Here is a 12,262-nt window from a genome sequence, read left to right on the forward strand (position 1 = left end):
ACATAATTGATTGCTGAAACACGAAGAGAATTTTACATATTATTTACATTAAAAAAGCCGAGATAGCGACTTGATGTGGTCTAAATATATAAGAGGTAGGCTAAAAATAGCATCGTGTGAAACAATCAGATATAGGCGCGTACCATCAACACACATGTAGACTTTTGGCAGACACCTTTGCAAGGGGGCGGTAATTTACAGCTTCTTTGTAAATTGTGAATGAAAAACTTTGTGTTTTCGCCTTTCATAAGTCGGGCAAATATTTTAACTCTATAATCAAAACAAGCGATTGACCTATAAGATAAGATACGTGAGAAAAATCGTGATTGCTATCAAGATCAAACAAAATGAAGAGCATTGATAATGCCGGCCTTAAAATAATAAACCCACTCGTGTTTTGTCAGAAAAATATTAATCAAAATATATCTGTTAAAGCAAGTTTTGAAAATATTTATACCTTTCACCGCATGAATCAAAACAAATCGGTTTTTTTATTTATAAATTAACATTGATATTGTATTAAGCTATATCCCACTACCTGCAACTTCATTTCCAAAAATATTGTTTTAGTTTGAAAAAAAATGTATACAATATGCCTTTATGAAAGAAATAAGTCGTTATTTTTCTTAAGAACGAATTACACATGACGAAATCATTGTTAAACGATTAAAACTGCAGCATGATATTTTGTTCCGGATAGTTAATTCATTTTACAAACACTATTTATGTGTGTCAAATAACAGAAGAATTCTACGTTATACCATTTTGAGAATCGAGCGCAAGATTATTAACTTTTTTTTTTTAGAAATATTCCGTCGGATAAACGAGCTTCTTATTCCTTTAAACAGTGATAGAAATATCATTTACACAGGGCTAGAGATCCGCCATATCGTCATTATTTTTGTCGCTTTGACTTAAATTGCAGCATAAGAAACTCACAATATGCGATATGACATTTTATAACAGGCGATATTCTTTTATATACCTGTAAGCTACAAATTCTGCAGTAGAGGAATTTTGAAACTACAGTGGTGGGCAATAAAACAGGACTGTTATCTACCACTGACATTAATTGGTTTCAGTTTTTCAAATATTCTTCTTGTATTATCATATTTGTATCATAGTTTGGGGACCTTTCTGTTGAAAAAGTGTCAGAGTTAAATCGTATACATATACATGCACAGTGCGGTAACTGGAGTGCAGGTATCAGTTACCCGCACTCCAGATAATGCCAGTTGATTGGTTCATTTTTGCTGGGGTTTACATATTGTGACGGCAGAGAAAGAGAAAGGGGCAGGAATGTCATATTCAAATGCTCGTTCATTGGTTCATTTTTTCTGGGGTTTCGTATTTTGACAACAGGGAACGTGCTGTCATGTTTGACTATGATACAAAAGAGAAAGAACACCAAAACAATTGTTGTATTGTGTTGTAAACAGTTGATTTTGTTTGCTTGATTTATGTAAAATATTAGAACATGGTCATGTAAATTAAATCAATAAAAAAAAAACAGCAGAAAAAAGAAACTGTTTATTTGTACAAGTGGAAAAAATGTTTAATTACGAACATAGGTTGTTTCCCTCAGATTCTGAAATGAGTTGATTTTGTTTGCTTGATTTATGTAAAATATTACAGTCAAATGTCAAATAGAACATGTTCATGTGAATTAAATCAATCAAAAACAGCAGAAAAAAGAAACTATTTATTAGTACAAGTTTTACGAACAGAGGTTGTTACCCTCAGATTCTGAAATGAATTGCCAAAGGCAGCACCATGTTTCCGTCAATTTCCTCCGGCAAACATTTCCGTGAAAGTTTACTAATAACAAGGTGGATATTGGCCAACCTGTTTCAAACAAAATGTAAGCCAATCAAAATGTGTTGCGAGAGAAGTAGAACATTAGCGACAGTCTTTTAATTAGGCCATCCATACGGTGTACAATGTTTAGAATATGAAGATATTTTCTCCCAACAACACACTGGCGCGTGGCTTAATTTCCCTAATTATGCCATTAAGTTCTTAATATGAATTAAAATATGATTACTAGATTGAAATTTCTATCAAAACTTAACGAAATAACTTCTGACATTTTTCTCAAAAGACACTCTTGATACTAATCCAAATTGGGTGTGTAGACGTTAGCAATGCATCGGTAACATAAGAGTAGGATAACAAGTAAAAAAAAACAACAACAACTAAAAGTGCCATGCAGTTTTATTTTTCATTTTCTGTTAACAAACTTGACTTGTTAATGCTTCTGTTGGTTCATTTTGTTTCTCTGTTTTGTTAACTAGAAAGCAATAAAATGTTCAAAATTTAAATGAATCTATTTCTATTTATGTGTTACAGGATTGAAGCATACTTAAAAATACAAGCGTCTGTAAACTCTGACATATTTACGAGCGTTTTAATATCAAGAATGTTATAAAACTGTAAAATTTACGAAGTATATGAGTTCTAAAAACATATATGACACAAAACAGACGTGTGCCTCATCGATTTAATGTTATTTATATTCGTAAAATATTGGTCAGTTGTTTTTTGTTGAGCCAGAAGGCTTAAAGAGAAGACTTAGATTATCTAGAGGCGTATATATACCGTATATTTTACTCTGTCTACACTTCTGAAAAAGTCATTTTGGTTTATACAAAGCAAGCCTTTTGATAATACATTCAAGCACGTATATCCTTCTTTCATTTATTTATTCTTGCGTTCAACACATTTATTCTTTTAAATCATTTTAAAAATTCACTTTCAACATTTTTAATGGAGCTCCATTGAGGTCCAAAAAACCTTTTAAAACATTAAGTTTGAAATTCTTACATGAATCAACTTGGACAATGAAATTGGAAAATACATGTAAAAAGTAAGAAAAAATATATTCAAAATTAACTTAGAAATTCATTATTATTGCGATTCTCAGACTGATTTAAGTGAAAACTGTCCAAACGCTTTTCATTTTGGGGTGATTTTGCACAATAAAAATGATTATTCTGGAAAAAACGGAGTAAGCGAATGTTCTGAAATTTGCACACAAGTTATTGGTACAGAACTTTATAAAGTATATCATCACGAAAAATTATTTTTCTTCAGACTAGTCATGTCAAAAACTGACATAAATGACATATGTATTCATATTTTAGAATTAAGCGTTTGCCTTCACGTTATCAGTTTATTATTTCTAAACGTGTGTAAAGAGGTAAAATATTAATATCCCATCATTATTTTATGAACTTTCAACGCAAAACACCTTTAAGATACTAAAACTATTTATGTTTAAGGTCAAATGCTAATTATTTTTTTAAATGAATCACAAGGAGTGCTAAATTTTCATTCCATTTTACCAGACCTGTTAGGATCTGAAAAAAAAAATACTTCACATCTCCGTTTATAGAATTTCCTTGATGATTAATATTCTAAAAGTAAACTTCAAAGAAAAACAGAAGTTGGCCGAAAACATTCAATATAAACTGGCTTTCACCGACAAACAAACTACAGATTGTACGGATACAAAATGAATTCTAAATCAACAATTCCGTCATTGACGAACTAAAATATATTTATTAATAGTTTAGTGGACGTGTTTATTTTTTAAATTTTGAGTGAAGTAAATGAATCAATTTTCAGGATATTCAAAATGATTGTTTTATGTATTGAGTAGATTCTAATTCATTTGTCTTCCTTTCAAATTGTCATACAAAGGTTTATTTGAAACACGTGCACGGAAACAAATAGCAATGTAGCTCCGTTCAAAAAAGACGTTTTAACGTCCCTTGTGGCAGAGGAAATTTGCCTGTATGGGTTGAGGCATCAGGGGGCCGTTTTATCAACGCTCTACGACACGTCGTAGACTAGTTTTTGTCGCAGACATGTCGCAGAACGTTAAGACCGTTTTATTAACGTTTGTCGTAGCCTACGACGTCGTAGAAAATGTCGCAGCTCTACGACAGGGTTGGGGCTGTCGTACGACGTTTCTGTGACGTCAAGACTGGCGATCACTGTTTACATGTAAACATGCTCAGCACATTATTTTTATTAAATAACTTTTTCAGAATAAAAAAAAACATATTTCAATTGTTTTTGTTTTCTTTTAATGTCAAACGCTTATATAAGGGCTTTATACATGCTCTCAAAGTATAGAAAGAAACAGAATATACAAATCTTATACCTTATAAAAATGTCTAAAATATCGTTCATTTGGAGCAAATATGCCCTTACGGTCATACTCTATTCTATTAATAATGAGTTCCGATGATTTCTTCGAAAAATATAGAATAAAAATAAATTTACTCACATCTTTTTTATTTCACATTTGGAAAAATCATAATATTTTTAATACTAAATTTTACATAAATTTAGATATTTCTTTGAAGAAAACCCATATGGTATACACCGGAAAGTTACCGTGGTCATGACCCCGGAAGAACAATTTTAAAAAGAAAAAAAAAAGTCAATAGAATATAAAAAAAAGTTCAAAAAGACAAGGCGACATTAACCAAAAGTTACCGTGGATGAAAAGCACCAATGTTTAAATTATCAAATTTTATGATAAACTGCAATATACAGTGAAGATATAATAATTCAGTCTGCACAATTTGCATGGTGTATTAATTATGCATTTTAATTCTTAAAAAAAATCTAGAATCCGAACTGTAACTACGTAATTTGCAGTCCCGGGGTGGGGAGTTATTTAGTATACTACAACTACATGAGATATACGTAGCCTGGGATTCAGGCGTTGATATATTTTTGTTATTCATAACTTACGCGCTATTTCATACTCGATACTCATAGATAACACAACATCACTGGTTTTGATAGTATCAATATATGAGCCATGACAAAACCAACATAATGGGTTTGCGACCAGCATGGATCCAGACCAGCCTGCGCATCCGCGCAGTCTGATCAGGATCCATGCTGTTCGCTATCAGTTTATCTATACTTGTTATAGAGTTGTAAGCATCCTTATCAGACTGCGCGGATCCGCAGGCTGGTCTGGATCCATGCTGGTCGCAAACGCATTATGTTGATTTTGTCGTGACGCGGCTCATATGTCGATTTGCCGACAAGAAGCACATAAAAAATCGACAGACTGGAACCCAGGCTAATCTATGAGAAAAACTAATTCGCTTTCCGAAAAAAAAACGCAACAACAACAAAAAAGCTACATTTTAAAGTGAAATATTTCATATAAATTATAAGTTGTAACAAAACAAAAACAGCGTGTTACGTTTCAATTAAAAAGCAGTGCGCTTAATATACCTTTACGAAAAAATGTCAAAACAGCAATTCATTATTTCGATTCTTTAGCAATAGTAAATCTATAAGATGTATTATATATATTTTTTTCAAACAACGAGAATGAACAGAACTTGTTAGAAATCTTGTGTGTATTGAAATCCTCGTAAAATGGGTAAAAATGTGCGCCACACGTCATACTAGAAACATTGGGTGTCATTAAAGTAATATATATGTACAAATCATTAGTTTTATCATGATAGCTAGTACTATAAACCTAATTTTGGCGTTTCTTAAAAAAGCAGCTACAATTGTTTCTAACGCGCAAAAATCCTTTCATAAAGGCCCATAAAGCCATAGAAATGCTTTTATTTTTTAAAGCTTTTTATTTATATATATTTTTTATTTTTTTTAATTTTTATTTCTATTTCCATTATCATTAACCTGAACTATCGTTTGATTCTGTTAATTTTTGCCAATAACAATTTTAATACTTTCACATTCACCACTACTTTCTTTAGAAATACAGGCAAAACAAAAATGTAAGTCTGCACAAACTGCACGATATATTAATTATGTATTTCAATTCTTTTTAAGACTTGAAAAAATTTAGTATCGGAACTGTATTAACAATGCCGGGAGTAGGGGATTATTTAAAATACTACATGAAATATATGTATAAATACCTATAAACAATTAATATCATTCCGAAAAAAAAACACTAACAAAAAATATACATGACAATTTAAAGTGAAATATTTCATTAAGATTACAAATTGGAACAGAATACAAAACAGCGTGTTCCGTTTCAATTAATAAAGCAAAATAAACAAAAAAAATCAAAACAGCAATTTATTATTTCGATGCATTGGCAATGGTATATCTATACTATATTATATTTTTTGTTTCAAACAACGAGAAAGACAAGGGACCAGTTAGTCGCTTGTTCTTATATTCGAGTGTGTACCGTATACTTCTCGGAAAATACTATGAAAAATTGCTATACTCGAATGCTTTCGACAATAATAATTCAGGTTGTTTTTTTATATACTGTGGATAGCTTGTATAGTCACGGGTATTCTGCACCTTATCTCGTTAAAATCAGTTGAGTAACAGCAAAGTTTGAAAAAATGTGCGTGTTCCTTACGTGGTGTAACTACTTTCAATCCGTATTAACTCCGAGGTTCCGATTTATCGCCACACGATATACTTGAAAAGTCCGGTGCTATTTAAAATTGACAGTTAGCTTTTACATTACTATTAAAGTACTATAAACATACCCTTTGGCGTTTCTTAAAAATGCTTTTGATTTTTTAGTTTTCTGTTTTAATTTCCAAAAGTTGATCGGTCGTTTCCATCTTTTGCGTATGTTAATTTTTTATTATTAAGTTGTGATAGTTATTAAATATTTTGTTTAAAAGTCAAATTCAACTTTGTTGACATTTTTGGTTAATAATTTTATATTCACCGCTTCAACATAAGCAGCTGCATGCTTTAAAATAGTTATTTAAACGTTATAAAACCCGTGTTCGCTCTGGTAAAAAAAAATCGCTTCTGCGCATTCAGTTAAGGGTGGAACGGTAGCGTGACATAATATTTTAAGGGGTGAATCGAGTGCTGTATTTTTCACTAAAATGTTCTTTGAATGACATTAAAAATATTTATCCGTTTCATAATAATCAGGTAAATTTATCCGTTTGATAATAGTCATGTAAATTACATCAATACTTTTAGGACTTTGATTTCATATGTGACGTCAAAGCGCGCACTGGCTAGACTGTGTCTCGCGTGAATTTTGTCTATGACAAAGGCTGCGACGTCGCAGAAACACAACGTCTGCGACACGTTTCATAAAACGGTCGTACGAAATTGTCGCAGACGTATGACACCGACAAAAAATTGTCGTAGACTACGACACGATGATAAAACGGCCCCCAGAACTGCAGCAGCGTATAACCCAGTGTATTCGTAATAGGCAACTAAATGGGTCCGAGTGCGCCGGAAAACCAAGCAAATGAGACAAACAGTTTTCTAGTTACTTATATATCATGAATGATTTGGGAGTCATCATATCATTCTTAGAATAATTTAATTCAAGAGTGCATCGACCTATTTGTAAATTGTATTCATGATAACAGCTTCACCTGCTCGTAAATAAAAAAGTTCAGCGTTAACTTCAAAAGATAGCAATAAGGTTGGAAGGAAATCTGGAAGATGAACAAATATCAACGATGTTAAAAATACGTCTGTTCAATGCAGACATAATGTGACAGGTAAGAGTTATTTATTCAACCTTTTATTTACACAACACCTTACAGACCTTTACCCTGTTAATGTATGTATATAATTCTGTTAAGTATTTCAACCCCTTAATTGCGCAATGACAATAATAATTAAAACAACAGTTCAGAAATACTATAACATTTCTGGCAAAAAGTGAGATTTATTCCGCAATTGGGACTAAAAGTACATTTCTTTTAATTTGTCTTCAGTGCATTTGTGTTTTTACATATTATTTAAGAAAGGAACTATAAGATATAAGCTATAAATGTGTCGGTTGAAAGGGGCTCCACAGAGATCTAAAACCCCAAAAGCTCTAAAATTTGAAATTTTAACATACACCCAATAAAGCAATTAAGATGGACAACTTTGCAAAGGATGATTAACGAACATACGCTGAATTAAACTTAAACTCGATTTTTATGCGATTTAAAGCCAGGCTGAGCGAAAGACGTTGCAACGCTTTTCATTTATGGGTCAATTTGCACAATAGTAAAATAAGTATTCTAAAAAAACACAAAAAACAGGGGGTATGAACTGAAAATGTGCACATAAGTAATCTGTGCAGACTTTCATTAAATGGTACATACTTCTCGGACACGTCTTAAAAACCTAAGTGGAGTCACTATAATGCATCATAAAAGATACAAAGTGATGTATGTAAATTCTGTTTAGATTAGTTTGTCAAATGAACATTTTTGAAAGAAATATATCAACTATGAAACAACAAGAATAAATAACCAGAAAACAACAAGAAAACAATAAAAAGATCAACAAAAACCTCAAATTTAAGATTTTTTCTACTCAAGAAAGAGTGATAGAGGCTTGTTATTCACATAAAATATATGGAAGAATTTGTACAAATAAAGATATATATTAAAAGTGTGCTCACTTGAATAACTACCTCCGTTAATATCCAACATATCTATGCTGTTAATATTATGTATCATACATACTGAATTCGAGACAAACAGACAAGATAAAATGGAATGATTGAAAATTAGAAAATGGAACTGATGAAATTGCTGATATATAAAGAAATGAATTCATGTTTCTTAAATAGTATGCTATTTGAGCTTGTGTTTAAGTTGTATGTTCTTTTAGATGAAAAAACCCAAATCATTACATGTCATTGACGTCAATTTTGCAATGTCTTCTCCGTGAAGGCATTCCAGATTAATTCAAGGCAACCTGAGTGATCATGTTAACAACTGTTTACAAATATCCAGACCTCTTCCCCTAACCCTCCAAAACAAAGGTAAAGAAAGGAAGAAAGAAATTCACCTCCCCAACAGCGCCCGGCAAGCGACCCCCACACACACCCCGGTAAAAAACATACCAAAACGAAAAATCAAATACGAATCAAATAAAAATTTAAAACAAAAATCATACACATGAAACTGTTCAATGGTGATGACTTTGTACTCAAGTATCAATCGAAAAATTAAACGCAAAGCAAAGTAAAATTTATCACAAGATTTTATGAATGTAAAAATCTAAAAATGCCAATTTAATAAGTCTTTTTGAAATGATACATCTGATGATAAGTTAATAATTATTATCTTATTAGATCTGAAGAACGTACCACTTCAAAATTAAATTACCTGTATTGAGATACTGCAAATTTGAAATCAATATCAAAATTAAATTTCACAGCTGCATAAGATTCCTTTGGTAAACTAGAAAAAGCTTTGAGAATTTACAAGAAGAGATCGGGTTCTGTCTGCGATACCTTTAGTTGATCAAGGCAAAATGTTTGAATTAATTATGTAAACTTAATATGTTGTTGTTACAGAAGAATTATAAATAATTGAATTTTGTCAAACTAAATGTAACCAAACATTAATAAAAGTTTACTTCATTATAAAATCTGAATTAGTCGGGGGCTTTCGTTTAAGTCTTTCCAAAAAAAGTATTCCTTTAACTTCACATCAACTGATACCTTACATAAATGGGTTAATTCCTTATCAAAGGAATTTTGAATAATGTAATTTTTGAAATTCTAAATAGGCATTTTTACTTTTTATCAGTCCACCTCAACCACTTCCATACATTCTAGAAAAAAACATAGGCAATTTAATTTTTTAAGACTATGCGTCAAAGCGACATATTAAAAGTTTACAATAAACCAATATCACAAATTAGTTAACAAAATCAGTCAACTTTAAAATTAATGTTGCATTCATTTTCAGTAGCATTTATTTTTTTCAATTAAACAGCATTAAATTTTGCTATACGTAATTTCTTTTACAAAACCCATTCACAAAGTACATCGCACATTATAAAATAAGATGGTACAATAAATTTTATTCTCACTATTGTTACGATTAAAAAAAGGATTATGCGTCTCACCATAATGTTTAATCTGTATGGTGTATGATATTCATTTTATGGTTGCAAAAAAGAAAACACTCAACATTTCTAATTATCTTGTACAGAAGTACATCTAATTTTCGTTTGTGCAAATCCTTGTCTTTTATTATTAACATAAGTGTTGTAAACGTAAAACATCATCCAAGTAATTGTCAGATAATAAAAATGAAATTCTAGACAAATGAAGAAGTTATCAACAATGACAGCTTTACACACTCCGCTTTAACTTATGGTGCCTTATGTATGTAATATCGCTTTTTTTGCTCCGCGGGGTGCAAGCCAAAAATACGAAACTACGACAAAGTGACCACTTTGTTGTACATGTACCTTCTCTCCGCGTCGCAAGGTGAAAACACGAAAAAACGACAAATCAATCATTAAGTTTGTCGTATTTTCGTGTTTTTTTTTTTAAAAAAATTTTGCTCCGCGGGGTGCAAGAAGAAAACACGAAAATACGACAAATGGACTATATACCTTTCATAATTTCGTGTTTTTGTACGACAAGGCTCAAATCAGCCACCATGTAAACATGAGCAAACTTGAAACAATTATATATTTTGCAACAGACAAGTCAGTGCTACAAAATCTAAGAATTTGGTACTGACATACTAATAGTTTGATTAATGATAATCATTTCCATTCCCAATTTATCTTACATCCTGTTCTTTAAGACCAAAAGCGAATGATTTGGCTCTTTTACTATCGCTTATTTGCATGATAAAATTAAGGTAACAAAGTTCTTGTTCCTTATACTATATTATCGTTTAGCTGTTTGACTGAAACATCCAATATTCTACGCATGATCATAAACATTTATAATTTCATACCAGACTATGAAACAGCTTAATTCTACAAAACCAGACTATGAAACATCTTAATTCTACAAATCCAGACTATGAAACAGCTTAATTCTACAAACTTACTGACCCACTGTTTTTTCATATACATTGTGATGGCTATTTATAGAATTTTCCGTGTGTCACGTGGATTATTGATATTTTTTGTCAAGTAGAATACAAAATTAAACCAATTATGGCAAAGTCTAGTTTATTTCTTGTTTTTTCCCTGTACATTAACTATTTAGACTTAGATGGGCATAATAGCACTTTAAGAGAACGACCTATCGTGTTTTACACGTCATATCGTCAAACAATTGTAATGCAAACCTTGAGAAACACTACTAAATTTGAAGGAAGCCTGGTAAATTAACAGATATCAACAAATGGTACAGAAGATCTGTACGTACAGACATGCTGTGACAGGTAAGGGTTATTTATTCAGTTGTTTGTTTATTCAATACCTAACAAACTTTATATCTAGAAAATGCATGATCATTTGTCTGTCAAATATATCAAAGCAAAACAGATGTATGACCTACATGAAATAGTTGAGAAAATGCAAAATATTTCTTGCAAACCCGTGAAACAAATTGACCGCTATTCATTTAAAAGAAATGATAATCTCATAATTTGAATATCTTTTTTCATATATACGATTTGTACATTAAAATCTTCATTGAAAAGGACATTTTCAGGGTATATATATCATCTATGATCATATTTATTGATTGAATTTGTTTTGTTCAGGCTAAATCAAGTCCGGCGAATTGTTATCTTATCTTTGAGATTATATCAAACAAATTTGAGGCTGCTTATTACAATATTAAATTGGATGTGATTCCCAAATTGACAGTTTGGAGTAAAGATATCTTCAATAATAAAACACTGCTATGAAATACATAAATATATTTTCCTCTTTAGTTACATAAATTGAAATTAAATAATTTGATTCTCATCTGTCAGAAGAAAAATTCTACGTTTTTTAATCGTTTAATCGTTTCCAAAATGGAAACATTCAATGTTTTACAATCACTCTAAATATCTTTAGTAATTATTTGAAATTTTACGACACATATAGAATTACGTTTCCAGAAAGATAACAAAACATTTGAATAATCGCCAGAAACTTGTTATTAAAATAAGCATATATACTTGAAAAAATATGCTATTACAATCAATGTATTTCTAATCACGTTAAAGCGGCCTTCTGTTTGAAAAACAATGCTGTGTTGTTTCAAACTAAGTATTTCAGTAATTTTATCTAGGAAAAGTGCATCATATCAGTGTTAAGCCTTCTTCAAAATAGCGCCCTTAGAGTTATTAATAACGCGTCAGTGACATTTGTGTCTAAAAAATAGAAGATCGGACCCCTAAACTTATTCAAATAAGAGACCGGTAAATTAAAGGTATTGAGGGGTTTCCTTATTTATGTTTATGTATTGAATAGTCGGCACATTTTATTTCCACATTAATTCAATCTTATCTGAAAATAGCTAAAAGACCGCTTTAAAGATACTGAAATCTTAGAC

This window comes from Ruditapes philippinarum, unplaced genomic scaffold (assembly GCF_026571515.1).
Source record: "Ruditapes philippinarum isolate M1 unplaced genomic scaffold, ASM2657151v2 ctg4839_1_1_1_1, whole genome shotgun sequence".
NCBI classification, from domain to species: Eukaryota; Metazoa; Mollusca; class Bivalvia; order Venerida; family Veneridae; genus Ruditapes; species Ruditapes philippinarum.